Source organism: Lissotriton vulgaris, chromosome 4_1 (assembly GCF_964263255.1).
Source record: "Lissotriton vulgaris chromosome 4_1, aLisVul1.2, whole genome shotgun sequence".
Classification (NCBI taxonomy): Eukaryota; Metazoa; Chordata; class Amphibia; order Caudata; family Salamandridae; genus Lissotriton; species Lissotriton vulgaris.
In genome coordinates this window covers 1,156,480,851-1,156,494,685 of record NC_141691.1, presented here as the reverse complement: position 1 = coordinate 1,156,494,685, position 13,835 = coordinate 1,156,480,851, and positions in this window count along the sequence as shown.

Below are 13,835 nucleotides of genomic sequence, written 5' to 3'. Positions count from 1 at the left end.
ACGCTGTCACCCCTCCTTCCTCCCGACGCGCTGAGAGAAGCCGCTGCCTTTCTCGTGCAGAGAAATCCAGTCCCGGCGCTTCCGGTTTACCCTCGCGGGTGACTGGGATATCGAGAGAGAACCCTGAAGGAGATACCAATCCTCCATCATTCTATTCAGAGGTATGGTGTTGACTAAACCCTTAGAAGAGAATTCTTGAAACAAACCTTGGCAAAACCAACTTAACTTAAGCTACTTACTTACTCCCCTTTCCACGTGTTAGGCTTAGGTCAGGCACACCGGGGTAGGCTTAGTTAGAAGCACCAGTTGAGTATGTTAGCCTAATGTATATATGACTGTATATATGTTTTATTACTTTTAAACCATTGTATGGCTAAGAAACCATATCAAAGCTTTTACAGTTCTATTTCGCAATTCTTATCTTACTGTACGTACTTCTTATAATAATAGTTATTGCAATTGTGGCAATACATTTCTCTTGTACGAGAAGAAAGACTGTTCAATAAATGTTACCCTTTATTGATACACGCCCGTCTCTCTATTCTCTACATATTGTGAAAGTAAACTGCACCAGACTGACTGAGTGAAATCTATGTCTATTGTTTCACACGACCCTAGAGATCGACTCTTGATCTGAGGAGCAAAGTTGTCATGTTGCACGGTTGTTGGAAAACTGAATCCCTTCTTGTCTGTGCCAAGGAAGCTGATCACTTCCTATGCAGAGAAGAAAGTTTCCAGTGACCTCTGAGCTAGTTGGTAACACAACCCAATTAAGTTTAGCATAGTCAGTGGAGGCCTGGAATATAGCCAGTTCCACGTCGATACTACTGTTTATGTTATTCCAATGCGCAGGGCCTAGTGGGAAACTAGGAACTACACTACATGGCGCCCAACGTTTGGTAAGGCGATAAACTAACGTAAGACTTGTAGAGTAACTCAGTCGTGCATATTTCACACCCCTTTCACCCGTAAATACTCCAATAGACGTCTGGAGTGGGTGAAAGGTTAAAATCCGCCCGACCTTAGTAGGAAGAGATTCCTATGTAAAGCTCCGGTTTATTCAACGTTGAAGGATACAGTGTTCCAAAATATTGTGCATCTAATCTTTGTCTCCTTGGAGACCTACTCTGCAAAAACCTGCATTTTTTGAAATGTCAGTAGAAAACGGAACCTCTGGGGCCGCAGTAGATGCGACTCAGCAAGGTCCCGAACAAGCAGACCCGGATGCTATCATCATCCCGGTCCAGTTAAGAAGATCTATAACTTTAAAACTTATAGATAACGGACTGCCACCTCAAGGTGGTACAGTAATTTTCGTGATAGAGGCTCACGAGTATCGGCAGACAGAGGTATTCTATTCATGGATAAACTTTCCAGCGGTAAACGCTATAACACAAGAGTTTCACTATTACAAAATAGAGGAACCTCCGGGAGAGTACGCTCCTTTCGAGGAGATTGAAATCCCACTTAAATTTCAAGAGCACCTGCTCTGGTTTAATGGCGCCCTAAAACACAATGATCACATAACTAGGCTCGGTCCACTAGGTAGACCAGGAGCCACGTGGCCGGTTCTAGCCAGCTACACACCACATCCTGACATTGCAAAAATGTCTAAGGAAGAGCTGTTAGCACAGCTAAACACATTAATAAAAATACATAGGCAATTAGTCCAATATGTAATACGGACTGCAACAGTCCAGCCAGCTGTTAATACACCACAGCTGACCCCTCATCAGGGGAACACAAATAAAATTACACCACAGAACATACAGTCATGTCTTGGTAAAACACCCGTAAAACGGGAACAAATTCCTTTCTGGTTAGCCCAGAAAATCACTCAAATAGAGGCAGTATTTCCTGATACTACCCCTATTGAGAAACACAGAATCTTGACCATCTGCCTTCCTATGGGAATCGCACCACACATAGAGGACTGCGACACTTGGGGTACAGTCTTTGCTTCCATTTACACAAAAACACACGGTGTTCCGTCTATGGCGGTAATACCAGACGTGCTAAAACAGATTCAAAATGAATTCGGTCCAGAGCCAGCTTTAAATCTAGGTATGAAATTACTGAAAGACTTCAAGCAGGTCACGGCTATATTATTAGCCAATGTAAAGGGAGAAGCAGCATCTGTGGCGATTCGCCAGAAGTTGAGGGAAACAGATATAAAAGATCCTGTTGAGCTTGCAAAAATCATAGAAAAATGCTATGAAGAATTAGGTAGAGACAGCTTGGGTGGAAAACCAGTTAAGCCCCAACTGCTCGAAAATCCTGAAAAATTATTTATTAAAAATAATTTAAACACTCCTAAAAAGAGCTGGGATGGGAATAAACAATCCACTCCCAAGGAAAAAGTTTTCCAGCCCAGAGGAAGGTCTCCTCGACGGAGGGAAAGAACTCCGACTCGAGAACGCCAGTCTCCCCAGAGGGAGCCCTCTGAGAAAAGATATAACCTTAGAAATAGGGATAATATAAAAAGACCTGATAGATATCAAAGCATTGATACACGTCCCTCTCGATCTTCTCCACAGAATTCGGAAAGAAGAGGACGGTCAGACCCAGGAGAGCACACCAAGTCCAAAGACAAGGAACCTGCTCAAAATAAGAAATCTCAATTTCAGAAAAAGAAGGTAGCCAGTATTAGAATAATCAACCATGCCGAGAATACTGAGGACACAGTTGAAAAACAGGGAGTGGGCATTGACAATGTTGGACAGTGCAGCAGAGATCAGTATAGCGCGCAAGAACTTGATGAGTCATCTGGAGACAGTGGACACGAATGAATACATTCAGGTTGAAACTGCCGACGCCAGACTTAGCGAGCCCCATAAAATATACGAAATAACATTGCGTATGGAGGGTGATAAGACTAGGAAAATTAAGGGTCTATTTTGGGATAAGCTCTCAAAAGGCTATGATATTCTGTTAGCTGAAAAAGATTGGCCCCCGGAGTTTGTCAGGGAGTGCCCTCGTGGCGAAGAGGTGATTATGCCTGTCCTTCTAGAATCACATTCCGATTCATAAAAAATATACATATGCAAGGAAATGGGCAGTAGCCCAGGCACCTGCATTGTATAAAAATCATGTAGGATGGGATGAGGATTCACCACCTCACAAAATCCAACTAAAAAGTGAACCAACTGCCCAACGGCAGTATCCCATAAAGCAAGAAGCTAAAAAACAGGTCAGGGAGATCTTAGATCAACTTGAATACCAGGGGGTGATTGAAACATGCACCTCTCAAATGAACAATCCTTTGTTTCCCGTCTCCAAGCCAGACAATTCATATCGTCTAGTTTTGGACTACAGACACCTTAATACATGTTGCAAAACTTTTGCAGTACAAAACTCGCATAGTGCAGCCCTAATGAATAATATAGTTAGGAAAAAATATAAAACGACATTAGACATTTCTAATGGTTTCTTTTGTCAAAACATTGCACCAGAAAGCAGATACTTGACCGCTTTCTCCGCATTTGGGTCACAGAAAAAATTCTGTCGACTCCCACAGGGGTTCAAGAACAGCCCAGGACTATTCTCAGCTAGGGTAACAGAGTTACTACAAATCTATGATGATGAAGCATTATCTTACGTAGATGATATTTATCTCACAGATGACGACTTGGATACTCACTTGAAAAGAGTGAACACCATTATACTTGGGTTCGCAGCAGAGGGTTACAAATTCAACTTTAAAAAGTCCCGAATTGCCCATCTGACAGTACTATTTTTAGGGTACGAATTATCAAGTGAAGGGAAAAGCCTAGCGGACAACTTCTTAGAGAAGTGCGCTGTACTCCAAGCTCCAAAAACGCTGAAGAATTTACAATCAATACTAGGTTTTCTGAATTTCGGAAGAACTTACATTCTAAATTACGCAGAGAGGGTTAAACCTCTCTACGAACTAATTAAACCTGATTTAAAACAAATCAATTGGACTCAAAAACACACAGAAATTTTGAGATCACTGCAAACAGACATGTTAGCAAAAACTAAATTAGATACACGTGACAACACACGTGATCTTGTAATCCGAGTCATCCCAGGAAGATGCGGATTCACGTACCTAACCTCTAATGAGGGAGAAAAGGTACCAATTTCAATAAAATCTCACTTGTACACACAAGCAGAAAAAACATTCAGTCGCACAGAAAGAACTGTGAACGCAGTGCAAATCGCATTAGCAAATGAAAGAGAACTGGCACACGGCAAACGGATTAATATCCTTACAGCGGAATCCGCCTTCGAAGCACTATTCAGCCCAGTAAACCTGCCTACAGTGTCACTGAATCCAAAATGGATACAGTGCATAGATTCTCTAGGAGCGGAAGATGTGAAATACTACTTCGCCCCACAATACGAAGAACTGAATGATTTAGAGTATGAAGAAGAATATCCTCTGCCAATCGAAATTATGCCTCTCCCACAATACGCCTGTATAATCTATACAGATAGCTTTGTACAGCATTTTAATGTAGAGAGTAAATCCTACAATGCAGCATGTGCGATCGTTAAAGGTCGTTGGCTGTGCGGTAAATTCAGACCGAAAGTAACGAAAACTGAATCAGTAAAGTACTGTTCTGTTCAAAGAACTGAGATCAGATCTTTAAAGATGGCGCTCGAAAATGCAGAACGCGAATTCCCCACACTTATCGTGTGCGATTCTCATTTTTGCGTCAATTCTTTCAACAACAAACTGCAGAGTTGGATCGAAAACGACTACAAAGATGACACAGGTGCCACAATAAAGCATAAAAAGCTCTGGAACGAAGTAGCTCTTTTACACAAAGAACTACAAAAGACTCACGTGATTCACGCACAGAGTCTTCAACGTGATGGCGTTCACGTTGCAGGGAATTCATTGGCTAAAACAGCCACCGCGGAAGAAACTAACCCGGCTTCCGTAGCCACAAAAAAGCGTACAGATAAGTACATAGACGGGGAAACCATGCTGGCAGTAAAAACGACCGTAAAAGGCGACTGTGCAGCACTACCCGTAAACTATCCACTCAATTATGCATACATAATCGATGCAAACTCCGTTCCTTTTGCTCGAATCCCTGGAGTGGGGGATAGAGTAATTCCAAACAGGAGCAGGAGGGGCTTCCTCTTACTGGAAGCACACATGGGGTTGGGTCTGAAACACCAAACAATCAAAGCCTCTCTGAAAGAATTGCAATCAGAGTACTGGTGGCCAGGAATGAGTATAGATATTCAATGTTTTGCTCAAAATTGTGAAGACTGCAACAGAGATCGCAGTAATGAACAGGCCAGGGTAGTTTCAGGATCCCTTCTAGACAGCATAAGGCGGTCTATCTGCGCAATCAAAGAAGAGAAGCGCGTCCCAGTGTACAACGTTTAAGACGAAATACACTTAAAAAATGAGGCCTCCAGCACTCGGCTGACGCCTAGAACTGTTATAAAAAGATTAGCGAGTCCATATCGGCACATATGCAATTACCACGTTCCATTCTGACCAGGGTCCTGCTTTCAGCTCTCGAGCCTATAAGGAGGCAATGGCTAGCATGGGAATTGGGTTGCGGTATTCTTGTCCGTCGCACAAGTGTGATAGAAAGAAAAAACCGGGACATAAAGCAATCTATAACAGCGAAGGTATTAGGTTCAGGCGCTGGGTGGGTCAAACATTTAATAAGTGTCCAGACTAGTCTTAACAACATGCCAAGAAATTCTCTGAAAGGTTTCAGCCCATACGAACTATTGTTCGGAATTAGAATGAACGTTCAGGACCTCGATAGTCAGATGTCAGTGGTACAAAAAGAAACAAAGCAGTTTGAAGTAAAAGACCGTTTGGCTGTTTTACAGGAACTGAATGAAACAAGAAAATCATTAAGCAACATAAAGTTAAAGCAACAGCCAAATACCACTGACGAGGCACCACCCGCAACAGCCCCAGCAAGGCCTGTCTGGATTCCAAAGATTGGGGATCTAGTCAGAGAAAAGATCGCGGTTAAGAAGGAATTTGGGCCTTCTTACAGAAAAGCAGTACCTGTCTTGGCAGTCACCGGAACAAGATCAGTTGTGCTACCGCCCCTTGCTGATAAAAAGGAGAACAGAATCGTGTCCATCGATCTGGTAAAACCACAAGCATGTGGCCTATAATCAACAGTAGGCCCAGTGGACTCCCAAGAAACAACAGAATACCCAAACTCGCAACAATCCAAGAGGTTCAAACTGAAAGACTCATCACATTCGATCAGCCTGCAGTGCACAATGAAGGACTATGCAATAATGCCATGGAACTCGTGCCTCTTGAAACACAGATTGAAACAGTTCGTCAAGAAACACCAGTCTACAATAATGTGGCATCAGAAAGTGCTACCGAGAGACAGATTGAAAAAACAATCCCATCAATTGACAGAACTGCCTCTGGTTATTTCATCAACTTCGACAACTTCTCTGAAGATGAAAATGAGCCCGAAGTGATGCCAGAAACAAAAAAGTATTCTAAAGAAAATACAACAGGACTCCTTCAACAAATAAAAGAACTATATCTGGATTCACCGTTGATTGAGCATTGGATTATCTCAGGGGTGTTCATACTCCTACTATGCCTAATTTTAGTTTTAATTTTAGGGAAGTTCATTACAATTGAATGGACACAGCAAGTCAGAACATCAACCTAGTCCTGAAACCACACAGATCATCCCATGTGAAGAAAAGAGAACTGTCAACAGTAAATGTCACAGCAATTCCAATACCTGGTGGGGTAGTATGGGAGAAAACAGACTATGAGATCTATGGTCCGGTCGAAATCCTGAAGTATCCTCATCAACTAAAGGTTTCCTTAAGTGACTTTGTGACACCAAGTACATTCTCTGATGATTGGGACTTTAACAGTATTAATGACATGATGTCTGATTTAGTAATGGCAGCTAGATTCACAGATCATGATTATTTACAAGGTTCATCTAGTTATGAGCAGTTATTCTGTTACACCCACTATGGGGATCATTACTTGCATAAATCTGCACAGCCTAGAAATGTTTTTATGTATAATCAATGGGAACATTGTTCTACACCACCTAAAAGCAGTTCTAAAGCATTTTTTGAGAAATTCAAATACTTTTCAGGTTTTAACACCAGTGATGCAGAAACGTTTTATTATAAACTGTTAGAGAAAACAGGAATGAAAACAATGCTGACAAATTCTAAATTGATATATTCAGAAGCATTTTATGACAAAATGATGACATTTGGTTTTGATTATTGGAAAAATAATATTGAAACGAAAACGATTTAAGGTACAAAAGATTGGCAGGTGCAAGGCATTGAAGCACTATTTAGAACCTGCATGATACCAGAACAAATGTTATTTTTAAATGACACTGTACACCAAACATCCTGTCTTGGCCTAGCTAAGAACAAAGAAATGAGAACACCGTCTATACCAAAGCCAATAGCTGAAAATTCAACTGCAGATAATGAGTTAGACGTGTCACACATTTTACATTTCAACAGAACACATCCTGATTGGAAAAAGTGGTTAATCTGGCCTACAGACACAAATAGCTGTCAAGATAGATTCCTGAATAAAACACAGGGTTTAAAAATGACCAGATTAGACCCTAGATATTCCCAGAGACAACATCCAGGGGTTATAACAACATACAGTGTAGGTAAACTCTGCCTAGAATGGCTAGCTACATCCACACTGGCTGAAATTAAGCAACACTTGTCTTTATTAAAAGATGGTGCTGATTTGCGCGATTTCATTCTTGGACCACGCAAACAGCGTCAAAAGCGTTTCATAGCGACCAGCATCTATGCTTCATACAACGAGGCTTGGAAAGTAAAGCAAATTGAAACTGCTGAAAAAATACGAGAAATTGATCGTATTAATTTGGAGAAAACACTTTCTGTGGTAGACAATGGGTTAATGACTCTGTCTTCCAGAATATATTCTTTGGACAATATTGTATCATCTGCCTTTGATGTGATAGACAGAGATTTGCTAATGTTACAACATGGCCAATCTCAATTACGCTCTATTATAGAACTAGGCTGGACGCTGCAAAATCTTCGTTCAGGCTATGTGCCTTGGCTTTTGATAAACACAACGTCATTATTTACCATTTTTAACCTTACTGATAAACAGATCAGTTTGGCACAGAAAGGAGCAGACTATACAATCTTGAGCATCGAGAAACTCGAGAGATTACCATTGACAATGTCAGAGAGTCCTGTCATTGAATGGATAATACACGGAATTATCACAATTCCGATAACAACTTTCCGATTTCATAAATGCCTTGAGTACATACCTGCTGGCCAGTATGAACAATTGGGTAAGGGATATATTAAATCCGAATGGAAATTACCATACACTCATTCTTGCTATAGTGACAGCGACAAAAATGTATTTCTTAGTGGTGACAACTGTAAACACTCACTAAGCGGTATACTTTTGTGTCAGGGTATTAATTTACACGGAGCATGTGATGGAAATTCAAAAAACCTTTCATGCCACCAGCTAGTCACACCTGCAACTCAGATAGAGCCCTTCTTTATGCAACTCGCAAACGGGAGTTACATTCTAAGAACGGATCACAGGTGCTGTGGCCTCGCGCCCGGACTAAGTTATCTAGTAGAAGTTACGTCCATGGTCAAATGCTGTATGCAAGCATTGTTCCCGAGCGGGCCTCCAGACATAGTGACTCCCATCTGGCCTCGTCTGAATCTCTATTCTATACGAATTGATACATTAAGCAAAATGAAATCTGTGCTTTTACAGACAACAGTGCCTATAACGTCATCTAAAGAGACGTATGATCTTCTAGTCGCAAGGACGGCTACTGAGGTCCATGACCTTTTATCAACAAATTGCCCCGTGCATTTCGTACAAATACTCGACCAACTCCTTAACATGTCTAGTGCTACAAGCATCCCAGGCATATTTAAGACAGTCTTTACGGGACTGCTAACACCCTTCCAGGCAATTTTGGGAATCTTTCCTAATTTTGTGCACTCCATCTTTGGTGGTATTCCACTATTTTTTGGACTCATCGCAGGGATTCTATTTTTGACCCTCCTGCTACGTTATGGCAAGCCTCGGCTCAGACATAGCTCCCATGGGAATGGAAGAAACAATCCTAGCAATGCGCTACAGGGACAGGATAACTAACGTCCTCGGATTGGCCAGGCTGAGAGATCTAAACATGACCTGGTTCCTTTCATTCAGACCGATATGGCAAAATTGCATTTTACCTGTGCTACGGTGTATGCTTTGCGGCGAGGAATGCGTGTTGGACATCTGTCTTTCACTTCCATCAGCAGTACCAATGGACGTCGATACTTTGCTAAGTCCAATAACGGCTCACGCATTGTGTTGTCCCCAGCGGCTACCAATCCTGATGACGGCATTTGTGGAGTCTCCTGTACTACAGCCAAGTGGTAACAGTGGAGCGAGTGACAAAAGCAACATCATCCAGGTACAACGTTCTGTGAGCGGGACTGGTACTGTCTTCAATGACAGCAATCATTCTCACACCTGCCAAGTTACAGCGCTATCTAATTTGGTTGAACTATCACCTGATTTTGTAGACCAATTCTTTGCGAGCCTGTCTGATACGATGTTCTCACCCATAGAGAAACAATAACTTTTGAAAAGCTTTCCGACACACAGCGTTCCTATGAACTCTGGATTCGGCCTTCAGTTTTGATCAACAAAAAACTGCCAGGAGCTTTGGTAAACTGATTTTTCTTTGAATTGGACAATTTTTAAAATATTGACCTTTTTCTTCCTTTTGGCACGAACAATTCTTTGCTTAACGTAAAAACTATTCTTAGAGAACAGAAGCTTCACACTTCTATTTCTAAACACATCTAGAGACATAACAACATTACACCAGCCTCTAGCACACATGTTATTACAATGCATTTTTATGTGATGATTTATCTTGCATTTCTTCTGTCAGAGATACTTCGTGTGTAATTCTTTATGCATAATCGTTCATTGAGTTCATGCAATAATTTTTGAATGATTACTATGCTTTAAAAAACGTACAGTACCTAAATTCCATGTATTACAAGTACGCCTATTTCGAATGCATTTATGTATTTTGGGGTGGGCTATGTTACACAATGTTACACATGCATCTAATTGCTTAGTTTTAGTAATTTTGATGGACATGAATTCGTGGAGTGGGTGTCATGTGCTTATCTAGGTTCCTGATCGATACTGTGACCTTATGCCCCTATTCGGCTATAAAGCCCTTTATTCCCTATATTGGCATAACCGTTCAAGTGCGATTTTCTGAAAAGTCATCTCTGGCCTCACACGAGCAGAGCCACAGAGCCACATTCCAGCATGACTCTCTGCTACTTCCTTTGCGACCAATTAGTGCAATGACAGAGCAGCAGTCACTATCTGATATTCCTAGATAACACTCCGAGTTCTTCAACAAGATAAAAACTTAGCAAACCTGGAAATCCCCGCATGCTATGTTTTGATTAGTAATAGAACTCTAATGAGCAACTGATAGCTGCCACTTCCTAGTGACATCTTTTATTGACGTCTTATGTCCAGCAAACTTGCGTCAAACCCGGCACCTGTCAGGTATAAATATTACCAACGTTGCCTTAAGCAATGTGAGCTGTTGTGAACAGAGAGCGAGAGCTACTGTTGCTGATGCCAGCTGCCTGCATGACCAGTGTTGGTAAAAACTAGCACTCTGTCGCTGCAGCCTGCTATCCTGTGGTGGTGAAGCTACTGATTACCATTATCGCCGCTACAGCGCGAACTGTGGTTCAGTACGCTTGAGGAGCCGTGCAGCCGTCCTCTGCGAAGACATCCAGCCCAGCTGCCCGCGGACGCTGTCACCCCTCCTTCCTCCCGACGCGCTGAGAGAAGCCGCTGCCTTTCTCGTGCAGAGAAATCCAGTCCCGGCGCTTCCGGTTTACCCTCGCGGGTGACTGGGATATCGAGAGAGACCCCTGAAGGAGATACCAATCCTCCATCATTCTATTCAGAGGTATGGTGTTGACTAAACCCTTAGAAGAGAATTCTTGAAACAAACCTTGGCAAAACCAACTTAACTTAAGCTACTTACTTACTCCCCTTTCCACGTGTTAGGCTTAGGTCAGGCACACCGGGGTAGGCTTAGTTAGAAGCACCAGTTGAGTATGTTAGCCTAATGTATATATGACTGTATATATGTTTTATTACTTTTAAACCATTGTATGGCTAAGAAACCATATCAATGCTTTTACAGTTCTATTTCGCAATTCTTATCTTACTGTACGTACTTTTTATAATAATAGTTATTGCAATTGTGGCAATACATTTCTCTTGTACGAGAAGAAAGACTGTTCAATAAATGTTACCCTTTATTGATACACGCCCGTCTCTCTATTCTCTACATATTGTGAAAGTAAACTGCACCAGACTGACTGAGTGAAATCTATGTCTATTGTTTCACACGACCCTAGAGATCGACTCTTGATCTGAGGAGCAAAGTTGTCATGTTGCACGGTTGTTGGAAAACTGAATCCCTTCTTGTCTGTGCCAAGGAAGCTGATCACTTCCTATGCAGAGAAGAAAGTTTCCAGTGACCTCTGAGCTAGTTGGTAACACAACCCAATTAAGTTTAGCATAGTCAGTGGAGGCCTGGAATATAGCCAGTTCCACGTCGATACTACTGTTTATGTTATTCCAATGCGCAGGGCCTAGTGGGAAACTAGGAACTACACTACATGGTAAGTTGTGGTGGGAAAGAGGATTCTTTACCCCCCACGGGACAAAGATTCAGCATGGTCAGTTAGTGACTGATCTTCTTGAGTCACTTACCTTACCTACACAAATAGCGATCATAAAGTGTAGCTCACATAAGAAAGTTACAGATGATGTGGGTCGTGGAAATGCGTTTGCAGACGAGGTAGCGAAAACTACAGCTAGAAACACCACTAGGCGAATGTATGTGGCAGGTCCTGCAAACTAGGTTAGGGAAATTTAAATGTGTGAAGACACGGTTGGGAGTGTGAAAACGATTCAGGGAGAGGCTACTGAGAAGGAATTGAGTACGTGAAAGAAAGTACGGGGATGTTAGATTCAATGTGTTGTTGGACGGAGTTGTCGGAACATCAGCGATGGTTGTTACCGGACGCTTATGTGTTACCGGTCGTGACTATGGCTCATGGTCCAGCTCACATTAGTGCAAAAGGCATATGTAAGCTCTTAGCCCCGGTATAGCAGAATGAAGAAATTCCAAAATGTGCAGAAAATGTGATTAAGCATTGTATTGTTTGTCTAATGCATAACCCAGGAAAGGGTACCCCAACTCCGGCAGGTCATTTTGCTCCCCCGTCATACCCTTTTGAAGTGTTGCAGATTGATTACATTAATATGGATCGCTGCAACAACCTCAAGTATGTTCTTTTGGTGGTATGTGCCTTTTCCCGCTGGATAGAGGCCTACCCCTTGAAGGATAACACTGCTCTGTCGACTGCTAAAGTATTGATTAAGGAGTTCTTCCCCAGATTCGGTTTGCCGCTCATTGTCTGGCGTGACAATGGAAGTGAATTTGTGGGCCAGATTATGCAGAAAGTATGTTCTGGTCTTGGTATTAGACAGAAATTCCATGCGGCAAACCATCCACAGTCAGCGGGTTTGGTTGAGTGTTACAATGGTACACTCAAGCTTAATCGGGCCAAGAGTCAAGCCAGTATGGGTCTTGCTTGGCCTAATGCCTTGCCCCTATCTCTTTTGTCAACCAGAATGGAAAGGGGCGACCACTCGGTCCCCCCGAACGTATGGTTGGGGGCCCCGATCCCCCCGGGAAACCATTTTGGGCGGGAGGCGTGTCTCGGCTGGTATGCCCGAAGCGGCGTAGCCGGGGCGCGCCTTTTCCCGCCCAAGAGGGGTTGTCCTAGACACCTACACCGATGGCCACGCCCAGTAGGCGTACCGGCAGAGGGTACACGCCCTCCCGAAGAAGAATAAAGAGAGCAGGAATCCGAAGAAGCGTCCTCTTGTTCCTGTGCTCTGAAGGCTGCACCCACTCGTTGCTTGTGAGCCCTCGACGGAACAAGGAGCAATTTTGAGCAATTTTGAGAACTTGTAGTTCTTGTGTTTCTCTTTCAGAGCTTTACAGCGGAGGATCCAGGGCCCTGTTGATCGGCTAACAGTTGATAACCGAAACCATGTCTGGCAAGAAGGCAGGAAAGGGCTCCGAGAAAGAACAGATGCTTCGCATGTTGATGACCAGATTGGCGAGAATTGAACGAGGCTTCGGATAAGTCCCAGCGCTTGGTCGTGATGTAGCGGATGTTAAGAAGCAACTGGCCGCGATGAACAAGCCTGGTAACCCGAAGAAGGTAATAGGCCCGGAATCCCCGGGAGTCGTCCCCGAGGGTAGAGGGAAACGGGCCAAGAAGAGTGCGGTGGCGGGGGAGGTTCCGGTCCCTGAGGTGCCCCCGGTCATCCCTGCCATACCAGCTGATGGCCCTTTACCGAATCCAGAAGCGGGTCAACCGATTCCGGTTGTGATTACGCCCGCTAATGATGAGGATATGCCTCCTGAATTGGCCACCCAGTTGGCCGCTTGGCTCAATAAGAAGGCAGGGGGTGCTACGGCGCCAGGAGACTCGGCCGAAGAGGCCAAGTTACTAATTCAGCAGTTGCGGCAGTCGCGAGATGCCGCAAAGGCGAATCTCCCTCTTGTCTCCCCACAGGTGACACCGGTAGGACCGACAGCTGATCTTGGAAAAACGGCGGGAACAACGACCGCACCAGGTAAGCTCGCCTTGCCAGTGGCAGGGGAGGGCTCATTACCCTCAAGGAGGGAGAGGGTGGTTCAACATATCCCTATGGC